Source organism: Pinus tabuliformis, chromosome 4_2, assembly GCF_031772625.1.
Source record: "Pinus tabuliformis cultivar Carrire ecotype Pingquan chromosome 4_2, CPIR1, whole genome shotgun sequence".
NCBI classification, from domain to species: domain Eukaryota; kingdom Viridiplantae; phylum Streptophyta; class Pinopsida; order Pinales; family Pinaceae; genus Pinus; species Pinus tabuliformis.
In genome coordinates, this window is record NC_142304.1 from 1,158,363,091 (window position 1) to 1,158,387,809 (window position 24,719).

A 24,719-nucleotide genomic window follows, 5' to 3' on the forward strand; every position below is an offset into this window, starting at 1 on the left:
TCGCATTTTCCTATTTTCTGTTGTTGAGTCAAGAAATATTCTAGCCATAATTTCCCTTGCTTATTGATGTAGGTTGATAACATCCATATCCGATACTTTCCCCAAATTAATAGCCAGGGAAGAAGTTTGGGCTCCCAACACCTGTTGTTTTTCTCTGATTCTTGGCTGGACAACTGTAAGGTTCAAAGTATTCGCTTCAAAGTCAATGGCAAAGATAAATCGGGGTCCACCCATAGGAATTACGTTTTTAAGTGTTGGAACCTATGCTGACTGAGATTTTTCAGATTGTTACACAGCAATTTGTCACCGCTTGTCATCGTCCCTATTACCCCTCACCCGCACACTGGAGGACTCATTCCGGGACCTGTGAGAAGTGACATAACCTAAAACCACTTGCATCATATTCCTCTAAGTATGAGCTTCATTTGCCCTGAAGACATCTCCTGTAAAATATCCATGAAAACAGCTCTGTTTGCATTAGCGCGGGTCCATAGTTCACTGCCCGCGCCAATGAGGGAAATCCTCTAAAAAGGGCGCGCCATTGGCACTCTGTCCCAGAGTCGCACTCGCGCCAACCGAATTGAGTAAAGTTTTTAACCAACAAGCTTCCGAAGGTTCTCTTCAACCCATTCACCAACTGAATCTATGTTGAGCTAGGATGGTTTGGCTTCGAATCTCCATAGAAAGGAAAGTGGTTTGCCACCTTTCATGGAAGTTTCCAAGTGATAAAGTCAATCCCATGAATAATGTGGTTGATCCTATCTCTTTCTTCTCTATCTATAAAAGCTTGCCTCTATGCCTTGAGCAAGCTAGTTACAGTAGTTCTAGTTCCAACATAGTGATAGAGAGTTTGAAGCTGCAAGAGCCTTCTTTGCACCCATAAGGCCAAATCTAAGTAAGGAGATTCTTGTCACCCAAAGAGAGAGAGGCTTGTTCCTCATCCCAACAAGCTTTGCAAGACTTGTGTAGCTGACTACCCAGCCAAAGGAGGAATTGACGTCAGAACAATGGTTGTATTATTCTTTGTTATTTATTAATAATAGATGACTATCATTATGGTTCCACTCTCATTGTCTTATGTTTGATGTTGAGTTATATCTTTTCTGACTGATATATAATTGCATCTACTAGATTTTATGCTTGTATTTGTGTTGTTCTTTGCATGTGCAGGTGTCCAATCACGGAGATCGTGGGGATCGTGACCGGCCGAGGCAAAGGAACGAGGGCGACATCTCTTCTACGAACACTAGCGTTGGAATCCAAGTAGGTTCTCACCATCCACTTTTTATTTGCAATTAGGAACTTGCGTGATAGCATTGTGTGATTGTTGCTAGACCCGGTCTGGGCTAGTAGGGATCGTCTCTGTCCGCAGAGAGGATTTACCTCCACAACACAGATAATAAAGCCAAGTCTATACTGATCATCATCATCTATTTCCCTTCAGTGAAACTGTGCTTAATGTTAAGGACCTATGCTCCTAAATCTCTACACCTCATGTCATTAATAACTTGATGGATTTCTTTTCCCAACTGCTCTATCTTTTGCTCAAATGTCTCGGTATCAATATCATCTTGTTTTTCCTTTACCCGCCGTGATACCTGAGACAGGGTTAAAATTTCCGACTTCCTTTTTGTTGTGGAGGCCGAAGAGGCAGGGTTTGATAGTTCTATATCGATTTCCTGCATCTGCATTTGTACAGCTTAGAACAACGCGAGTTGTTCCTTCGTGTTCTGTAGGTGCAGGTGACATTGTTCATTCGATATCATCCATGGGTAATAGAACATTCACCACCTTTTTTGCTTCAGGATTATTTTCATGAATATAAGCTGACAGTCCTACTTATTACTTCAATCCTGAGATGATTCCCAAAGGATCATAATGCCAAATATTGTCCTGAAATAGTCCAAATGATACCATTTCCCTTTCTAGGGCATCTATAGCATTCTTATTTTTAGCAATTAGGGGAGAAATAACATATGGATAACTAAATAATGCTCCCTTTTTCTTGGAAATAAAATTCAATTCATTCAAAACAATATTTTGTCTAAGAACTTCAAAAGAAAACAACAAGGGTGAAACATACTTTGGTAATTGAAAGGGTTGCTTCTCAAAACCATATAGATGAATTATGGTGAAGTTAGGGTATAAGAACCAACTCCCTATGCTTTTTTCTTTAGTAAGCCTTAGTGTTCGTCTATGTTCTTCTAAAATTCTATCTACATTTTTCTTCTGTCAGTTTGACTTTCAAAGGATATGTGAAGCAATCTATATATTGAGCATATGAATCAGGAATACATTGTGGATATATTACATTTATCCATCTGTAAACTTCCTTTTCTTTATCATTTACATATGTAACACTCAAAAGGAGCTTGGTAGACAAAAAGTAAGATGGGTAATTGAACAAGACTAAATGGATTAAATACTTGCAATGGCGGCATGAGCTAAATGGAATAGCAATAGACAGGTCAACTGTGATGGATCGGGTTTGGTATTTGGGAAAATTAATCACCCGATGGTCTGGTTGAAGAGTGATGAGTCGAATGGCTAAGAAAACAGACTCGTCCATTTTTTAGTCGTTTGTTAACCCAAAAATAATAGCAAAAAGAGAGGTCAACATTTGATAAAAGGGTTTCAGCAATTGGGCCGGTGTGTGAAATTGCAACTTTAATTTTGGATCGGGGCTTGCGAGCAAACTTTTCAAAAATTCTAATTTATCACCCTTGGCACAAGTGATAAACTCCTGGTCTAACCCTTTTTTGGTTATATCAATTCCTTGGGCAGGAATGCCGAGAATTTTGGAAATTATCTCTTCATTTATTTTCAGGAAAACCTTGCGAGTGGAATGAGAGAAAATAGTTTGTTGTTAGAGCTCATAGCAACCGATAAGAAACAAAATGGAGTCAGGGTCAAAATGGATTGAAGTGTAGCATCTAGGACTCAAACTTTATTAGGCACAAATCATCATCTAATACGCTTGAGGAAGGGGTTAAGGTTCTTTTAAGTGTAAGAACATTCGTAAAACATACTTTAGTGTCCTGGACCCTAGCTAGTTAATTAACCAGAGCTTCTTTAACCAATGACTCAGACATTATAAAATTCTGCAACTAAGTTACCAGTCTGGCGAAAACGGAGCAAGTGAAAGGGGACTTACTGGTTTAATGGAAGAGAATTCTAGATGCTAAGATTGCTTGAAAGTTAATTTCCACCATTGATGGGCTCTTCGAATGACATGCAGAATGTTGAATTTCCACGACCTTGGGTTTATGTTAAAGTCTTAAAATCACTGACTCTACCAAACCAAGAATCTCAACCATAAACTACTTTGCACAACATAAATATAACGCATTAAATCATATATGCACAATATACACAATTTTAAACAAAATAGTACAATATGTACAATCCCAATCTCCGTTATATTAAACAAAGTAAGTAATACAACAATCTATGGTTTATAAAATACAATGAAAAACTTTGCTACAACTTCTGTGTCGTATCTCGTCCCGTCAGTCCTTCACTTTCGTACTGCTCACTAGTAGTTCCTTAGTCCATCAAGGCATCTACACATCGAGACTCCAAGAGGGTTGCCTCCTATCATTGTTGCAAGTCACGTCTACTACAATGAGCATGGGCTCATCAAACATCTCTCTGGGTAGGCCTAATTTCCGAGCTCAAATATGCCAATCTAGCATCACTTTTTTCCATCAAAGTGTTCGACATAAGGTTGCAATCCTTCACCCAAGCACGCACTCCTTGTTTGTTGCTCTAGGGCTACTTTGGGTAGCCAACACACTGCCCTCCAATTAGTCCTATAGCACCCAATACTATCACTATGGAATCTGCACTGATGAAGGCTTCACGATTACCCAATCTCGCCTCCAAATTGGCTCCCACAGGCTTCTCCTCAAACTAGTCCAATACCGATCAATATTTGACCCATTACACCTCCATCTCAATGCTTCAGGTCTACTATCATAATGCTACTATCTTTTGTTCCTAGTTAGGGCACTTTGCAGGCTACAACAACCACTAACCGACTGCTAAAAAACCTCAAACAACCTTCACAAACTACGGCCTTGGCTAGGAGGGGCACTCCTCCTCCACGTTGAGGTTAAGGGCTGGAACTAGCCCTCAAAACAACCTTCGTTATCCTTTGTTGCTGTGGTATGGCCTGCGGCCTACCACACAACAATCTTCTAGCAATCTGGCACCCCTCAAACACTGCTCCAGCCAATCCGCAGACCTCCAGCATATGCCCCTACTCCTCGGTCTCCACTGCCCAGCAATCCGCAATAAAGACAGCCTTGAAACAAGCCCAAACAACCCTCCAAAATGCCACGTTGTCACCTACAACACTGTGGCTCAGTCACAACTGTACCTCGACCTCCAAAACAGGAACTCCATGTTGTCCTTATGCTCCCTTTGCTGCGGCTAGACCTTCCTCTTTCTCCACCGAAATTTTAGAGCTTATCTTGGAGTGTATTGCACCAAAATGGATGCTTCAAATGACTCCAATCCATCCTTAATTTATAGCCTTTAAGGCCTCCAATGAATCACATGAAGAGACATGTCTTTTGGATTTTACTTCAAGTCGGCCTACTTGAAAAATCCAATAATAATTATGTCAACTTCAAAATTCAATTTCTCCCAAACGACAACTTGGATTCAGATGATTTTCGATGCGTTGGAATTATCTTTCCGAGCACTATCATCCTCATCCATCACATGCCATGAATCCATCATGGTTTTTCCCTAAAACACGATGGGTGCCAAAACCCCATACTTTGGTTCTAAGCCCACAAGTTTCCCTTGTGGTGCTTTTCCCTCCAAACCTTGAACCCTCGGGCTTGGAGTACCTTCCAAGCTACACAAATCAACACTCTCTCTTAGTGAGGGAGGTACTTACAAGACTAGGAAGTATCTCGTCATCATCATCATTGCTCACAACACTTGCCCAACTCTTGGTGCTTACAATTGCAACAATGTCTGTATGATGAGATACGCTCTCCTTGGAAGTGTCACTGTCACTATTGGAAGCAACCTGCTTCTTCTTCTTATCCTCTGATGTCTTCCACTCTTTCCATGATTCCTTCTTTGATGTTGTAGGAGCACTCTTGCTCACCACTAACCATGCACTCTTCTTGGGTTGCAGAGTCTCCCTTTGAATCTGTAAGATCTCTCTCAAAGTGGACTCCTTCTGAATCTTTCGAATCTGGACCTTCTTGGGAAAGTGTACTTTCTTCTCAAGAACCTGTGCCTTCTCCTCTGAAGCCTGCACTTGAACCTACTTCTATGGAACCTACAGCTACTCCATCTTCTTCTTTCCATGATCAACAGGATTTCCCGTCAACTTGTAGAGACCATGCTCCCTAACTCCAAGTGCAATCCCATTGGACTTAGAGCCTTTGAGCCTGAGTCTTACCTTCCCATCCTAGAAAAAGACCTCAAACCCTTTCCTCTCAATCATTGAGACAGAAATCACACTATATCTGAGTCTTGGTACAAACAACACATCTTGGACCCGCATCATATGTCATATATTCGTTCTAAATGGCACAACACTCGATCCTTAGATCTCCAACTGACTCTTGTCGCCCAACACCATGTGCAACTTCGAGTCCCATCTAGCTAGAGTCTCAAAAATGTCCTGTGACCATGTCATATGCTTCGTCGTATCACTGTCCATGTACCATCCATCCTCTATGATAGTACTCTGTGAGAAATGAGAAATCACAACAAAGTCCTCCTCTTCCAATCTCTTAGAGAGATAGTCCATCTTTGCTGAAGCGGCAACACCAAAGGTTTGCTTTCCTTTCTCCTTCTCATCATTTCCCTTCTTCTTCATCGGACATCTTGACGAAAAATGACCCATCTCGCCACAGTTGAAACAATTAACTTTACTCAATTCCTTCTTGTGCTTACCCTTCATTCGTGATGCAAGTGCCACGTCATCATCTAAAGCTTTCTGCTTCAGCTAAAGATCCTCATTTCACAAATCTTCCTTAATGAATTCATCCCATAGCTTATCCCAGTCTAGTAGCTTCTCCCTAGCAACGATCCCTTTGATGAAGGGCTTCCATTCCTCCGTGAACCCTTTCAATGGAAATCCTTACCATATCTCCATTTGAGACAGTCACACCGATGGAAGCAATATCATCTTTGACATAAGACAATCTTGTCAGATATGAGACCATGATTTCACCCTTTAACATCTTGGTGGCCTTCAACCTATCCTTTCATACCAGTACCTGGTTCTCGTTCTTATTGTGGAAATATTTTTGAATAGCCATCCACATCTCATGTGTGGTGCTCTTCTCAGACAAATGAGGTATTAGGGCATCCCTCACACCAACAAGGATGATAAATCTCGCCCTCGCATCCAAATCTTCCCATATTTCCAGCTTCTTAGGGTCGGTTGGATTCTTGATCTCTTTGTCGACAAAATCCCAGATCCTGTTGACCTGCAAGATCAACTTGATCCTATCCTTCCATGGACTGTAGTTGGACAACCCCTCCAATCTATCCACATATCTGATACCTACCTGCAACTTTGACATTGTAATGAGCCCTTCACTTACAATGTGACCAACTCCCTCTCACACTATACTTCACTGCGCACAACTCTGATTTACTCACTTTCAAAGTAACTCAGACACACTCTGATACCATGTTGAATTTCCACGAACTTGGGTCTAGGTTAGAGTCTTAAAATCACTGATGCTACCAAACCAATAATTTCAACCATAAACTACTTTTCACAACAGAAATTTAAAGCAGTAAATCACATATGCACAATATACATAGTTTTAAACAAATTTATACAATATGTACAATCCCAATCTTCGTTATATTAAACAAATTGAGTAATACAATAGTCTATTGTTTACAAGATACAATGACAATCTTCGTTGCAACTTCTATGTTGTATCTCGTCCTCCCGGTCCTTCACTTTCATACTGATCACTAGTGGTGCCTTAGTCCATCAAGGCATCTACACATCGAGACTCCAAGAGGGTTGCCTCCTATCACGACTGCAAGTCACATCTGCTACAATGAACACAAGCTCATCAAACTGCTCTCTTGGTAGGCCTAATTCTCGAGCTCCAATATGCCAATATAGAAATCAATTTCGTCCATCAAAGTGTTGCACATAAGGTTGCAATCCTTCACCCAAACACACACCAAAAACATCCTTCTTGTCGGTTGCTTTAGGGCTACTTTAGGTAGCCAACACGCTGCCCTCCAATCAGTCCTATAGAACCCAATACTGTCACTGCAGAATATGCACCGATGAAGGCTTCACGATTACCCAATCTCGTCTCCAAATTGTCTCCCACAGGCTTCTCCTCAAACTGATTCAAGACTGGTCAATATTTGACCCACTACACCTCCATCTCAACGCTTCAAGTCTACTGTCGTACTGTTACTATCTTCTGTTCCTAGTTAGGGCACTTTGCAGGCTGCAACAACCACTAACCAACCACTGAACAACCCTCAAACAACCTTCACAAACTGCGGCCTTGGCTAGGAGGGACACTCCTCCTCCATGTTGAGGTTAAGGGCTAGAACTAGCCCTCAAAACAACCTTCGCTATCTTTTGTTGTTGCGGTATTGCTTGCAGCCTACCACACAACACTCTTCTAGCAATCTGGCACCCCTCAAACACTACTCCAGCATATGCTCCTATTCCTCGGTCTCCACTACCCAACAATATGCAATAAAGACATCCTTGAAATAAGCCCAAACATCCCTCCAAAATTCCACGTTGTCACCTACAACACAGTGGCTCAGTGACAATTGTACCTCGACCTCCAAAACAGGAACTCCATGTTGTCATTATGTTCCCTTTGCTACGGCTAGACCTTCCTCTTTCTCCACCAAAATTTCAAATCTTATCTTGGAGTGTATTGCACCAAAATGGATGCTCCAAATGACTCTAATCCATCCTTAATTTATAGCCTTTAAGGCCTACAACGAATCACATGAAGAGACATGTCTTTTGGATTTTACTTCAAGTCAGTCTACTTGAAAAATCCAATACTAATTATGTCAACTTCAAAATTCAATTTCTCCCAAATGGCAACTCGGACTCACACAATTTTCGATGCGTTGGAATCATATTTCCGAGCATTGTCATCCTCATCCATCACATGCCATGAATCCATCATGGTTTTTCCCCAAAACATGATGGGTGCCAAAACCCCATACTTGGGTTCTAAGCCTACAAGTTTCCCTTGCGGTACTTTGCCCTCCAAATCCTGAACCCTCACGCTTGGAGTACCTCCCACGTGACACAAATCAACACAGAAACACAAGAAAAAGTGAATGAATTGTGGGAGGTTGGAGGTATTAATATTAAATGGGGTTACGAGGTTAAATAATGTTTCGTAACACCTTCGAGCAATAACTGGCAGACTTAGCGACTGAAAAGATGGGTCCCATCCATGGGGTATAAACGCATGGTTAAATTTTGAGCGGGTATGAACCCGAAAATCATTGATGGTCAGCACATTAGACGGTTGGGATCTGTTGACGGTGATAGACCCACCAACATGTAAGGGGATCTCCTCAATAAGAAGTCCCAATCAGACCTGAGACTGTTTGGTGTAGGAGTCCCAACAGTGGGTTGTATGGTAATTCCTTGACTGCGATGTCGCATAGAGGCAAGTAAGATAAATTTGTTAGTAGCAAGGGTGTGACTGATGCAGTGAGTTAAGGAAGGTGTATGAGAAGTTCTAACACAGGTGGGTTGAGATGAGGGTGAAGGTGAGTTCCAGGTTGAAAGGTATCATTCCCAAATCGGCTAGGAATACACAACACAAAGGACATACACAGCGTCCGGCGGAGCAGTCCACTCGGATGCGGTAGTCACAGCATATAAGGTAAGATAACACGTACATCACTCACGGATCAGTCCAAACGAGTGCAATGATTTTCACAACAAGGTTCATGTGAAAGGTTTGTTTGATGTCCGGCAGAGCAGTCGACATGAATGGGACAACATTAACAACATATACAACACATTTCCATTAATAGATCATACATTACAACAAATGAATCATTTCAGATGTAGAACACAGGTTAAAGCAACATGCATTACAAGTGTTAAAGATCAGTCTTACAACAAATACAATACATGTGTGAAAACATGTTGGCTCTTATTATATAAAGAAGTGTAAGTTTCAATCATACAATACATCCATGTAAACCCGCTAGCCCCAACAGTGGAACGTTACATCCACATCCGCCTGCTCCTCCAAAGAGATGAACTAGCTCCGTGCAGTGGAGAAGCCAAGGCGCGTTACAATATTGTCCAAGCTCTTTCCAAGATAGTCTTATTAGAGGCTTGGCTGACCAAAAGCCCATACAATGAGTTATGAGGGACTATTTATAGCAAAGGGTGGGGTGACCCTTGAAATTCCCCTTTATGACCATTCAACTACCCTCATGACTCTTCACCTACTCTATGATGGTTACATCCAACTATTGACAGTTGACTTGCACTTGACATAATTCAACATTACAATGCACATGTACTCATGTGAGACAACATGGCTTGAGCAAGCCATGCAAGACATCACTAACACTCGGTCCGTTGTGATGAAACCAACTCTTTGACATGATTGTGATGGTGAAGGTGGTGAGTTGATGCCAAGCTTGGTTGTCCATGATGGTGTGCATGCACCTCATCATGACATCTTGCTAAAGCGAACTCTTTCCTCCGTTGTAACCGGTGCATTGGTTCGGCCCCTTCATCCAACTCGTCTGCTAACATGTGCATGGTCTTCTTGGGTTAGGTTGAATGGAAACACACTGATGGATAGTGTCCGTGCTGATCTTCAAGTGTGTCTTGGTGGTCATTCACATCAACTTGGCGAAGTACATGTTCAGCTCCAGTTGGACTTGCTTCTTGTCTTCACCTTGGTGAGTGCACTGAATGAGTTCGGTTGCATTCATGCACACAATGACATGCATTCTGTTGAATCCCTTGAATGCGATCAACAACACTTCTCACCATGTATGCTCCGTGTTAGCTGCTGGGATGGATCTTTAACTTGTACGGGCGCAGTTTCATCCGTGAGTACACGTTGCACCCATTATTGTTCCTCATCCTCCTGCAACTCATTCGTCTGTCTGTGCAGCTTCATGTTCTTCCTTGAGTTGTTGCTTCAGCACATGCAACTCCTTCTTTGTTCCATTCTCTGTCTTTGCGCGACCTTCATGTCATGTCGTCACCTCATAGCCTGAGTCTCCAAAGTTTCTTTCATCATCAGTGGATCTAATTGATCTTGCAACTTTGTCCCGCCTTTGTGTTGTCAAAAATCTTCCTCTTGCATTCGTTGCATTCGTTACATTCACTACATTCGGTATGCTGCATTCAGTTGTTGTGCATGATGCTTCTTGTTGTGATGTTGCTGCTGTCATATCTTGATTTTCTTGTCTACGAACAACTTGATGTCTTCGTGAGTAGGCAATGTCATAGACACTTGATCGACTGCATCTCCAGGTGTTCTCTGAACGGTCTCTTTGACTCTGCTCTCTTGGAAACCATTGTACCTGCACTGCAGAGAGGCAGATGAGCACCTGTAATACCTTGGGACATGTCAACACTCATGGCAAGCAATCTGTCAGTAGGAAACCAAAATGAACTTGAGAACTAACTAGCAACATACCTGTGTAACTGATGATGAAGGTTGCGTAATTTTGGCTGGGAGGTCGGGAGACCGACTGCCAAGACTGCACAAGGCACAGTTTGGGCTGCTGGGAGTCTGACTGATTGCTGGAACTGTGCAATGCATAGTCCAGTCTAGCTGCTGACTACTGGGATTGAGCATGCCAGAAATCTAGGGAAAGTGACACTTGGTGGGAGGTTTTTGAAATGATCCTTTCATGTAACCTCCAACTGCTAAAAATAGATCCCTGAAACAAGGGATGCCTTTTCATTCTGCCTTGGGAGAAGTAGTCCATGCATGCAAGTTTGTTTTGCTCGGTCCCGGAGGGAACCGGTCAATGCAGCTACACATGCAAGAGACTACTCAACTGCTGGAAAGAAATGCGCATTTATGGTTGGGAGTTGGACTGACTGCCCAGGAGATTTGCGTAATTTTTGGGTAGAGCAGCTGACTGCTGCCCAGATTTTCACAAATTATGGGTTGAGCAACCCTGCTGGGGAAAACTGCGTAATTCCCCCTGGGAGTGTTGACTGGAAAAATTGCACAATCTTGGAGCCCAATTGGCTGCCAGACAAGATTGTGCAATTTCTAGAGGGAAGTTTGGTTTCCCTCCAGAAATGTGCATTTTTCTTGCGGAAGTTGCTCAACCTGTAGCTGGACCAAGTCCAGGTGAACAACCTGTGAGGGGAATGCATCAAGTTGTGGTCGACAAGCTACCTTTGTGCAAGAAAAACACTGAAGCTTGTGAACTTGATGAAGCAAGGCAATCTGTTGTGAAGGTTGGAAGGAAGGCTCAAAAACGAATCTAAGGAAAAAATTTGGAGGGTGGTCGTAGCCGCTACAACACTTGGTGACACATTGGTAGAACTCCAGCTCTACGAATGCACCTTGTTCATGAAAAGCAAGTCTAACACCTCTAGAATTATTGTTCAGTTCCTAGCTCATCTTGGCTTCACACTAGCTTGATTATAAGATGTAGCATATGCCAAGCTCTTGGTCGATTGACACACATTCCAAACCAAGGAAACATAGTTTTTTTTATTGGGGTCGAAGGGTATATTGATGCACAAGCAGTATAGTCGTCAAAGTCTTAGTTTCATCTCTGGTGTTGCTCCACTGCTAGTAGGCCTGGACAGTACCCTGGTGGCGTCACATAGGAACACAAGCATGGCTTCGCTGCCAGCGAGCCTAGTCAGTATCCCAGTGGAGTTACTTGCATCACCTCCCTACACAGGAAGCCTTTCTCTTCTTTCGCCTTATTCATATTTCATTTTGAATTTTTTAACTTTTCATTCGTTCATTTTCATAACTCTGCATAACACTTATTCTTTCAGAGGCGAAAGAGGGATCCCAACTTATTGAGGGGAGAAGAGGTTGTTCCAGCAGAGAAGTAGTTTATTGTATCTTTGATGTGCCTATTAATATTTTCCCCCTCACCTTACTCTACTTTACTGAGCTGACAAGGGTTAACCCAAAAACAACCGACTAGAGAAGGTTACACTAGTTAGTGTGTAAGCGTTGTGTTTTCAACAAGGTTCACTTTGAATAGTACGTATTTTCCTTCGATGTATCATGGAATAAAAGTAACAAGCTCTTCATACAGAGGCAAGATGACATATAACCAAGTAGTGATAGTTGTACAAGCCCTCTTGTATTTCACCCAGCTCGTTTCAAGAGTCATACACGGTTTCATGCGAAACAAACCTACAAATGAAAAAAGCGAACTATATGAACGAAACCAGCGAACTAACCATCAACAAAGCAAAGAAAAAGCAAAAGCAAAATCGAAAGCAAAGTGAGTAAGTAAACAAGCAAGTAGACAAATAAACAAACAAACAAACAAAGCAAGTAAGAAAACAAGCCTACAAGCAAATTGACTAAAAGAAAACACTACTCCTACTCCTAAGCTAACAGTGCATGGGTCATATCACGTGAAGTGATACTTCCAATGCAGCCACCGGTGCATTGGGTTACCCATGTTGGTGAAGGCATGGTTCGTGAACAAGACAATTGTGCAAACCAGAAAACAAGAAAGATATAACACTGAAGACAAAAACACTTCGAGCTTACAAGTGACCATAGAACAAAGATGAGTGAAAGTGCATGACATGCATTCTGTGGTGCTGCCATGATGTCATGCTACACTGCGTGGAGATGTTGAGTGTATGCATTCTCTTGACTATGACATGCAAGCAAACATGATAAAGGTAGACCACTTGTGTGCATGCATGTGTGTTTGCTGTGTAAGATTCCTCCAATGCATAAGCGATGGGATAATGTAGTTCGGGTGGAGGAAGTGAAATATGGGTGTTTGGTTGATATTCAATGCAAAGAAGAGAGTGATGAGGAGCCTTGCGTGTTTCAACAATTTCCTGACTGGGAGTGAAACCAACTTCAGGATAGCGAGGCCCTAACATAACCATCATCTCGGGCTGAAGTTCCTCGATAGTCTGCGGGGTTTCGACCTCATTGACATATAGATCATCGTAGACCAGTGTCTTGGATATATTAACAACGGTTGAATCAATATCGTGATCGGATGAGGAAGTGAATAGATCACGAAAACTAAGATCAGAAAATTCAGGATGTTCATCGACATCCTAATGATTTGATGAATCGGGCAGAGGGGTAGATGAGAAGCAAAGATGTTCACCCTTTGTGTTTTCAAGAAAGATTAATGACATATTGAACAGATTTTCCGAGGAAGATGTGTCTTCTCTGCACTATAATGACAAATTGACATCCAACGTGTCCTGTGAATGATCGGAAGTAGAAGCATCCAGAAATGAGTTTTCATAGGAAGAACCAGTAGTAGCAAAATCACAAGGGATGTCAGGATGAAGCAGATGAGGCGCAACTAGAAGGGGGTCATCCTTCACTGCGGGCTCTTCTTTAGATTCCCACACACACTCATCATAAATTATGGTGCAGGTTGGCTGCATAACACCAACTCCTTCGACAACTTGATCCTCATTCACAATAAGTGAGGAGTCCGAAATGGGAGAACACAAGATAGTACAATCTGGAGGATCAACAGAGCGCGAGGAAAAAGGTCGAGGGAAAGAGTCCAGGTGAAAACCAACAAGATTGCTAGCCAAATCTGCACAAATATCAAGAGCGGGTGAGGCGGGAGACTGTGACAGTTAAACAGAGGCATGTGCATGATCTCCCACATCACTCCGTGGTGGTGGAGCTGTTTGATGAGGTGAAGGTAGACAGTCACTTGTGACAGGGACTGTGTCTGCATGTGATTGCGTAGCTCCATCATCGAAGTGTGATAAGCGGGGTTCAGATATGTGAAGAAGATACTCAAATCTTCCATCAAGAAATTCCCAATCAATATCATCTTCCGAGAATCGATATGCAAGATTACAAAAGCATGTGTGAAACTGTTCAACGGATTCATCGGGTGCTTTTCATAATTTCAGAATTTCTTTGTTGAGTTCTTTATGGTCATAGTGATTGAAAGCATGGTCTATCTCTACGACCAGATGAGCAAGAGAATGAATAGATTTTTCAAGCAGCATGGCACACTAGTGCATTGGGTGCCCTTGAAGCATGGAGATGAACACCATGTAGCTCATGTATTCCTGAAAGAATCCATGTCTTTTGCATGAGCCTACAATGTTGATTGCGTTCTTACCAAGGCTAAGTAGCCTCCACCATCAAATGTTTTATGAGACAAGTTATCTAAGAGCCTTTTTGGAATGATGAAATCGTTTCCATAAGACATGCATTCCGGAAGAGCAACTCGGTAGTTAGTCATGATAGATGTGAAGAGATTCAAAATATATGTGAGGACTCAGCTTGTCATCTGGCCCTCCTTCTAGTGCCAAAATGTTGACGGTGCTAGACCCGCTAACATGTAAGGGGATCTCCCCGGTAAGAAGTCCCAATTAGACCTCAGACCGTTTGGTGTAGGAGTCCTAGCAATGGGTCGTATGGTAATGCCTTGACCGCAATGTCTCACAGAGGCAAGTAAGATAACTCTATCAGTAGCAAGGGTGTGACTGTTGCAGTGAGTCAAGGAAGGTGTATGAGAGCTTCTAACATAGGTGGGTTAAGATGAGAGTGAAGGTGACTTCCAGGTTGAAAGGAATCAATCCCAACTTGGCGAGGAACACACAACACACAGGACATACACAGCTTCTAGTGGAGCAGTCCACTCGAATGCGGTAGTCACAACATACAAGGTAAGATAAGACTCATGGATCAGTCCAAGCGAGTGCAACAGTTGTCACAACAAGGTTCATGTGAAAGGTTTGTCTAATGTCTGGCAGAGCAGTCGACATGGACAGGACAACATTAACAACATATACAACACATTTCCATTAATAGATTATGCATTACAACAAATGAATTAGTTCAGATGTAGAACATAGGTTAAAACAACATGCATTGCAAGTGTTAAAGATCAATCTTACAATAGATACAATACATGTGTGAAAACGTGTTGGATCTTATTATATAAAGAAGTGTAAGTTCCAATCATACAATACATCCATGTAAACCTGCTAGCCCCAATAGTGGAACGTTATAGTCACATCCGCCTACTCCTCCAAAGAGATGAACAAGCTTCGTGTAGTGGAGAAGCCAAGGCGCATTACAATACTGTCCAAGCTCTTTCCAAGATAGTCTTATCAGAAGCTTGGCTGACCAAAAGCCCATACAATGAGTTAGGAGGGACTATTTATAGCAAAGGGTGGGGAGACCCATGACATTCCCCTTTGTGACCATTCAACTACCCTCATGACTCTTCACCTACTCTATGACTGTTACATCCAACTATTGACACTTGACTTACACTTGACATGATTAAACATTACAATGCACATGTACTCATGTGAGACAACATGGCTTGAGCAAGCCATGCAAGACATCACTGACACTCGGTCTGCTGTGATGAGACCAACTCTTTGACATACTTGTGATGGTGAAGGTGGTGAGATGATGCCAAGCTTGGTCGTCCGTGATGGTGTGCATGCACCTCATGGTGACATCTTGCTGAAGCGAACTCTTGCCTCCATTGCAACCGGTGCATTGGTTCGGCCCCTTCATCCAACTCATCTGCTAACATGCACATGGTCTTCTTGGGTGTGGTTGAACTGGCAACACACTGATGCATAGTGTCTGTGTTGATCTTCAAGTGTGTGCTGGTGGTCATGCGCATCAACTTGCCGAAGTACATGTTCAGCTCTAGTTGGACTTGCTTCTTGTCTTCGCCTTGGTGAGTGTGCTAAATGAGTTGGGTTGCATGCGTGTGCACAATGACATGCATGTTGTTGAATCCCTTGCATGCGATCAACAACACTGCTCACCATGTCTGCTCTGTGTTAGCTGCTGGGATGGATCTTTAACTTGTACGGGCATAGTTTCATCCATGAGTGCACAATGTGCCCACTGTTGTTCCTGATCCTGTTGCAACTCATTCATCTATCTGTGCAGCTTCATGTTCTTCCTTGAGTTGCTGCTTTAGCACATGCAACTCCTTCTTTGTTCCATTCTTTATCTTCATGCGACCTTCATGTCGCACCATCACCTCATATCCTGAGTCTCCAAAGTTGCTTTCATTATCAGTGGATTTGCTTGATCTTGCAACTTTGTCCCGCCTCTGTGTTGTCAACAACCTTTCTCTTGCATTCGCTGCATTCGGTATCCTGCCTTTAGATATTGCTCATGATGTTGCTCGTTGTGATGTTGTTGTTGTCATATCTTGATGTCCTTGTCTATGGACAACTTGATGTCTTCGGGAGTAGGCAAGCTCATAGACACTTGATCGACTGGATCTCCAGGTGTGCATTGAATGGTATCTTCGACTCTTCTCTCTTGGAAACCATTGTAGCTGCATTGCTGAGAGGCAAATGAGAACCTGCAATACCTGGGGACATGGCAACACTCATGGAAAGAAATATGTTAGTCGAAAACCAAAATAAACTTGAGAACTGACTTGCAACATACTTGTGTGACTAATCATCAAGGCTGCGCAATTTCGGTTGGGAGGTGGGGAGATTGACTGCCAAGACTACACAAGGCACAATCTGGGCTACTGGGAGACTGACTGACTGTTGGAATTGCGCAATGCGCAATCTAGTCTGGCTGTTGACTGCTGGGATTGCGCAATGTGCAATCTCAGCTGGAAATGGTTGTAGGCTCAGTGACTACATTGCTCAATTTTCTTGGCCAGCAGTCACTGTCCCTCAAGATTTTGCAAACTAGGCCTGGGGCATAGCTTATAGGCAGAAATTTGCATTTCTGGGGAGGACGACAAAGCCTTCCCTCTCAAGATTGCGCAATGTTGTCTTGGTGAGGCTCTTGGTGAGGCAGAGTCCGAGCCGAGGTTGGCTAGACTCGCCGACGGGCAACTGAAAGTGAATGTGAATGCGAATGCATGCTGATACTGAGTGTAAGCATAAGTGAATGATCATGCATGAAAATGGTGAATGATAGATTCAGAAAATGGAACAACATGCATGTGGGTGAGGCGAGTCGCCGAATCGACGACCGTTCGCGAAAAATAGTTTCATGCATGCGACAACAGTGAGATGTTGACGAAAACTGAAATAGTGCTAGGAAAAGCTAATATACATGTAAACAACAACAAGCATTCAAAGAAATCAAGAAAACAATACTCATACAAGAAAAAACACAAAAAGTGACAGAAATGCAATTCAAGGCATGGGAACCCAAAACAACTGAGTTTAATGTGTCGACTGCTCCTAGATGTGATGTGGGTTGTCAGAGTTGCAAGGTTGAAGTGAGGAATGAGCTTTGCAGCATCTGGTTGATGAGTTTTGATAAAATCGAGGTTGTGATGCGCATGCCACAAATCTAGGGAAAGCAACACTTGGGAGCTTTCTAAAATGATCCTTGCATATAACCTCCAACTACTAAACATAGATCCCTAAAACAAGGGATGCCTTTGCATGTTGCCTTCAGAGAAGAAGTCCATGCATGCAAGTCCGCTTTGCTTGGTCCCGAAGGGAACCGGTCAACTTAGCTGAACATGCAAGAGACTACTCGACTACTGGAAGGAAATACGCATTTCTGGCTGGGAGATGAGCTGACTACCTAGGAGATTTGTGCAATTTTTGGGCAAAGCAGCTAACTGCTGCCCAGATTTGTGCAAATTCTGGGCTGAGCATCCCTGTTGGTGAAAACTGTGTAATTCCTGCTAGGAGTGTTGACTAGAAGAATTGCGCAATCTTGGAGCTCAGTAGGCTGCCAGACAAGATTGTGAAATTTCTGGAGGGAAGGCTGGTTGCCCTCCATAAATGTGCAATTTTCTTGGGGAAGTTGCTCAGCCTGCAGCTGGACCAAGTCCGAGTGAACAGCCTGTGAGGGGAATGCATCAAGCTGTGATCGACATGCTGCCTTTGTGCAAGAAAAACACTGAAACTTGTGAACTTGATGAAGCAAGGCAAGTTGCTCTGAAGGTTGTAAGAGAGGCTCCAAAATGAAGCTAAGGCAAAATTTTGGAGGGTGGTTGTAGCCGCTACAACAGGATCATATTAGGTCCGCGGGATATGTTATCTTTCACACATGTTACAACCAATTGTGAATCAAAATTTGTTAGATCAACTTGGTTTTAATGGTTGCGATCCATCCGGTGGAAAGGCCGCCCATAACCTCCATGCATGTTCAGATGAAATAGAGTGGATCAAGACGTTGATCTTGCATCGAATGGCGAAGGAGGTATAGAATTGATTGGATCTTATGTCCATCGAGCATTTAAGACAAGATTAAAACTCAGATATCATCTTACCTGACGAACCATTTCCCATCATTGATTTCGAAAGGGAGTAGATAAAATGACCACCTCTATGAACACGATACCATCTTCCCTGATCAACTCAAATTTAAAGGTGAATTCAGCTAAGTTCATTATTATGCCTTAGAGGGTTTGGAATGAGGCTAATTTAGTGTATAACATTTGACACACCAAGTGATGTTATCAACACACCTTTCTTAATGTGCTCATTTTACTTCTTATCAATCACAATGGACAAGTTATTCCTATTTTGTTTGCACTTTTGTTCATAGCTATTTTGTGAAAATTTTCCTTCTTGTTATAGCAGTAACAAAGGACTTTATTCCTTCAAGATTCTCTGGATTCTATGAATTTCCTCCTTTTGAATTCCATTATTCAAATTTCTTTCCTTGATATTCCTTCTTGGTTGTCTCCATAGTAAGCACATGATCAAAAAATTTGTTTTGAATTTATTAAGGCATTGCTTTTCTTGAAGGAGCATATCACCAAGCTCTTCAAGTGAAACCATGAAAGTCTTCCTTGATGGTTCAAACACCTAAATCAACCAATCGCTTTGTCAAAACAACAAAATCCTTTGGATCTCTATCTAATTTTATTGCCAGAGCACCTAGTTCCTTTCGGTCGAGAGTATAAACAACAAGTTGGTTGCAAAGTATTCCATGTGGGTTATATAATCAACAAGTATCATTCTCAATATGTTTCAAAGCATGTTAACTTTCCCAATCTTTGAATGAGGAATGATATGATGACTTACAATAGATTTGAATTTATAGTTTGCATTGTCATCACATGCCTCAAAGATCACCAAAATCATTGTTCCAAAAGCAATGTTAGTAGGACCAAATCTCCTTGCCCTGTATGATCTTCCACAATATTTGCTTCACTAAAAAATTATTTATGCAAATTTTCCAAATGGAATAGTTTCCACCATAAAATGTGATGCTAGGTAAGGGAGTGCATGGTTTCGTTGAAGAATATCCACAACATGAAATTTACATAGAATCTACAAAACATTACAAAAATAGAACTACCACTACTATGACATCCAATATCAGAGGAAAGTTTATTAATTTGTGCAGGTCAGTTTTTTGTTGCGTAACTCCATACCTTTAAGGGAAAAGGCTTATCACATGTTGCACATTCTGATAATAACACCCAACCTATGTTGCGCATTCTAATAATAACACCCAACCTTTTATTCTCAACCTATGTTGCAAATTATGATAATAACATCCAACCTTTTATTCTTAGTGTATGTTGCAAGATACACAACCTTGTATTCTCAACCTATGTCGCACATTATGATAATAACACCAAACCTTTGATTCTTAGTGTATGTTGCAAGATACACAACCTTTTATTCTCAACCTATGTTGCACATTATGATAATAACACCCAATCTTTTATTCTTAGTGTATGTTTCAAGATACACAACATTTAATTCTTTGTGTATGTTGCAAGATACACAACCTCTTCAATAGGTATGGATGTGTTTGAAGATACATAACCTTTTACTCTTAGTGTATGTTGCAAGATACACAACCTCTTCAATAGGGTATGGATGTACCTATGATTATGCTAATCATAACAATTCTAGTTTGATAATACAATCAAATTAGAGCTCTCAAAGTTTTAGTACATACACGTTTTTTAACCAAAGGTGCCCAAGCCATTACCTTTTTAATCACATTCTTGGTATTGGGCAAAGAAACATTAATATTTCAACAAGACTTCATCTTGATCACCGACATTCAAATTCATTAACTAATATTATTCACTCCAATATACTAATTGACATAAATCCATCTTAACCTTCTAATAAGCATTTAGAGGGATAAAACACTAGATGCTAGGAATATCAAGATCATTCACCTATATGACTCAATCTAAAATATTGGACATCTATTGGGAAAATAGCCTTTTAACTTTTGAATGCGAGAAACCCTTATTATCACCTGTATAACAAACATGGCTAAGATTGGAAACTCAAAAACTTATTTTATGTTTTCTAATTTCCTTATCTACTTTAGATGATGTAAAGTATGCCATATGATAGAACGCCATATCATTTATATCATCCTTCACTCAGTATCTTTAGAATATTTCTACAAAATAGTCTTATCTACTTTAGATGATGTAGAGTAAAGGAGTTTTCTAATTTCCTTCTCTACTTTAGATGATGTAAAGTATACCATATGATAGAATGACATATCATTTATATCATCCTTCACTCAGCCTCTTTAGAATATTTGTACAAAATAGTTTTCAATGATAGTTTCTGGCAGTTTACCTTAAAGGGTAAAAATGAAGTCGATAGTGTAACACATTGTCATGCACACAAATATAATTAGTGCATTCATGATTCACATTATAGGATGTGCAATATTCAAGCTGCCAAAGTATGGTATGGATTTGATGCATAAGGGTTGTAACATGAGATGTATTTTATCATTGACATGTTGAAAAAAAAGAACTAGTTCCTATCATATAAGTAATTCCTGTTGGTTGAGTCCATGCACTAAAAAATTCTGTACGATAAATACAAATCAAATTTTGCACACAATAAAAATCTGAAATATAAAACATATGTTTTGTTGATACTTTAATCTTTTTAGGAAATGAAATTTACTAATTTATTGAAAGACAGAAAAGTTATAGTTTTTCCTTAGAAAAGTTGTATGTTTTCCTTATATCTATGATGACAATATTGTTCTGAAGATTGGGTATCATAGAAATTATAAACTAGGATGACCTAAAGCTAAATCTTGTCTCAATTGTCATAGAAGTATGTCAATTGAATTTCCTTTAAATTAAAGGGTAACATCAATTTTATGTTGGTTATGACACTCTTTAAAGATCAAAGATAGACTTTTGCATCCCTACTTGTAAAGGGTTGTTTTAAAAAATAAACAACAATAGTTATATTCATCAACTAGAATTATATTTATTGTGATAATAAATTATATTCATTGTGATATTTTCTTCAATAATTGTTGGAACTAAAAAATATTTCTTTTTTTAGTCATTTGAAAGAGATACAAAACTCTTTATGTATTTAATATAACAAGAATGTAATACATCATTATAAATGGAGAAAGGATATTGAACATAAAATCTTTTTAAAATAGAATGGGAAATTTTATAATCATGAAAACATTTCCAAAACACCATTCCTGGTCGATCTAAATATGTTGTTCACATGTTCCTGCAATTAACAACAAAGATTTATATACAAAGAAGGAAAGGGAAATAAGACTCAAATTACATCATGATTTAGCTATACAACCACCAGTTTGTTACAATAGACTAAAATGTTGAAGAACTTTGGCCTTCACAAATGTTGTTGAGAGTAGTACTTGTACTACCCAACAAATGTGTTATATTTGATTGGAATTTGGGAATCTCAGTAGGGTTCAAAATAGTGTCTCTAATGTTTTGTAGCATTCTCAGAATGACCATCATAGGAGGTCGTCTTTGAGGAGATTCATTTGTGCAAAGCAATCCCACATTTATTAATGAACTAAGACAATTGAGATTATTATCTTCTTCAATGCAGCTACTAGTCCTCCTTAATAGACCCATGTCCACCACTTCCCTTATTCTATTTGGAAAATTGTTACCCACCCATTTGTGCAAGTTCATTCCTTCGATAAACATGTCATGTGTCGGCTTCTTTGCAGTGAGCATTTCCAATAACATTATTCCATAGCTATAAATGTCACCATTTGTTGTAACTTGTCCACCCACTCCATATTCTGCATTCATAGATACTCATCATAAATTTTTTAATTCACAATGTTTAGCAAAGATAAGAAAATCATAAAAGAATATGTTATGTAGTTCAAATAATACCTGGAGGAATGTACCCTATGAATCCTTTGAGTGCATTTGTGGAAGTAAAATTTGCATCTTCATTATTTGCAAAACATATAGCAGCAATGCCAAAGTCTATTAAATATGCAGTCATATCTTCACCCAAAAGCACATTATTGGGTTTCAAATCACAATGGATCACTTGCACAAAACACTGGTGATGGAGATATGTCATGCCTTGGGCGATGTCTATTGCTATATTCAACCTTTGAATCAAATTCAAGCCACCTTGTTCTCCATCATCAGGATATAACCACTTTTCTAGGCTTCCATTTGGCATTAATGGAAATATATGACCCTAATCAGATTTCAGTGTCTAACTCTACCCAAAACATTGCACTCTCTATCAAAACTCTTTTGAGCCCCTTCATTTTCAATATTGAGAAGCTTGATAGCAACCATTGTGCCATCATTCAAAACCCCTTTGTACACTTTTCCAAAACTTCCAACTCCTAATAGGTTGGCATCACTAAATCCATCTGTTGCAATGACAAGTTCTGCATAGGAAAATCTTCGATGCTCCACATTTAAGGATGGCCGAGTCTCTCTAATAATATGTCTCTTGCAATTCCGTCTCCACAATATTCCCAGAAACAAACACAACACAACAATCGTTGCAATAGCAACAACAACAATGATAACTCGTTTGACATTCAAAACACTTCTACATTTGTGAGAATAACATGGTGATAGACTTACCCAAGGTCCACATAGACCAAGATTTCCCATAAATGCTGTTGCACCAATATTTTTGAAAACTCCACCTTTAGGGACTTCTCCTAACAGCTTGTTGAAAGAAAAATTCAAGTGGTGGAGCATCGTGAGATTTTGTAGAGATACAGGTATTCCACCTGACAAATTGTTGGAAGAGAGATCTAGGTCTTGAAGACTTTGAAGTTCACCGAGTGACCCTGGAATTGAACCTTCAAGTTTGTTGCAAGAAAGATTCATATATGCTATTTCTTTGCAGCTTCCAAGTGCACTTGGAATGTAGCCAGTGAACTGATTCATAGAAATATCTATAGCTTGAAGCTTATTGAACTTTCCTAGTTCTAAAGGTACATGGCCATGTAATAAATTGTTTGACAAGTTGAAATAGAAGGCTAAATTTGCAAGGCCTGCAACTTGTGGAGGTATGTGCCCAGTAAGTTTGTTGTATGATAGATCTAGCAGTAGTAAGTTCACACATTTCCCTAAATTTGCAGGTATATTTCCTGATAACTGGTTATGGTTAAGATATAAATATCTTAGCTGCTGGAGGTTGGCCACAAAATCAGGGATTCTTCGAGAGAGGTTGTTTTTTTGGAGATATAAGAGCCCTAAACTTTTGAGCTGCCCAATTTCTATAGGGATGTTTCCTTGTAAATTGTTGAAAGATAGATATAACCTCTCCAACTTGTAAAGCATATTAAGAGAAGAAGGGATTGACCCTGTGAAAAAAATATCATCTAAACCCAGCAATATTAAACCAGTTAAGTTTCCAATTTGCGAAGGAATTCCTCCTGCTAATTCATTGACACCCAAATCCAACCAGTAGAGTTTTGCAGAAAAGTAGCCTATAGAAAAGGGCAATTGTCCAGTGAGATTATTATAGGATAAGTCTACATCTCGTAGATTGGAACAGTTACTAAGAGCAGTAAGAACGGGGCAAGTGCTGGTGTTGCCGCTAATCAGGTGATTGTTGTCCAAGTAAAGCGTATGGAGATGTGTCAATTTACCCAGCTCCGTGGGCACTATTCCACTGAGCTGGTTCGTTGATAGGTCAATTATTTGAAACTTGGTACAATTGAAGAGGGAAGAAGGAAGGCTGCTACTCAGCTGATTGGTAGATAGATAGAGTTCCTTTAACTGGGTGGTCTTCTTGCTACACAACTCTGATGGAATGTGGCCAACTAATTGGTTAAAAGACATATCCACTATTTCAATATTGGTGCAATTAGACAACGAAGATGGAATACGTCCCGTGAGATGGTTCTCAAACAGATCAAGAATTCTGAGCTGGCTTAGCATACCCAATTCGGAAGGAACACTACCGTGAAGGTTGTTGTCAGACAAATATATGTATTGCAAAGAGGATATGTTCCCCAAGCAATCCGGGATTGTTCCCATCAAATTGTTAGCTATCAAGGATATTAATACAAGCTTGGGGAGAACACATAGTTCTGGGGGAATGTTTCCCGTAAGATTGTTATTGGGCAGAGTCAAGTTCCGTAAACCTCGGCACCTACCAAGGGTGGGCGGAATGGAACCATGCAGTTGATTTTGAGAGAGGCGAAGCATCTTTAAGCGAAAGAGGTTTCCCAATTGATAAGGAATGTGCCCGTGGAAACTGTTATTGTGAAGGTCTAGTATAGTAAGAAAGGACAGATTAGCGAGAAGAGGAGAGATTGTACCTTGTAATC

General features: G+C 40.6%; 1 pseudogene; it reads right to left on the bottom strand.

The window, feature by feature from the left end:
• Positions 1 to 7,217: 7,217 nt before the first annotated feature.
• Positions 7,218 to 22,597, bottom strand: LOC149173780 (putative LRR receptor-like serine/threonine-protein kinase At3g47570 pseudogene; annotated as a pseudogene).
• Between the last annotated feature and the right edge of the window lie 2,122 nt (positions 22,598 to 24,719).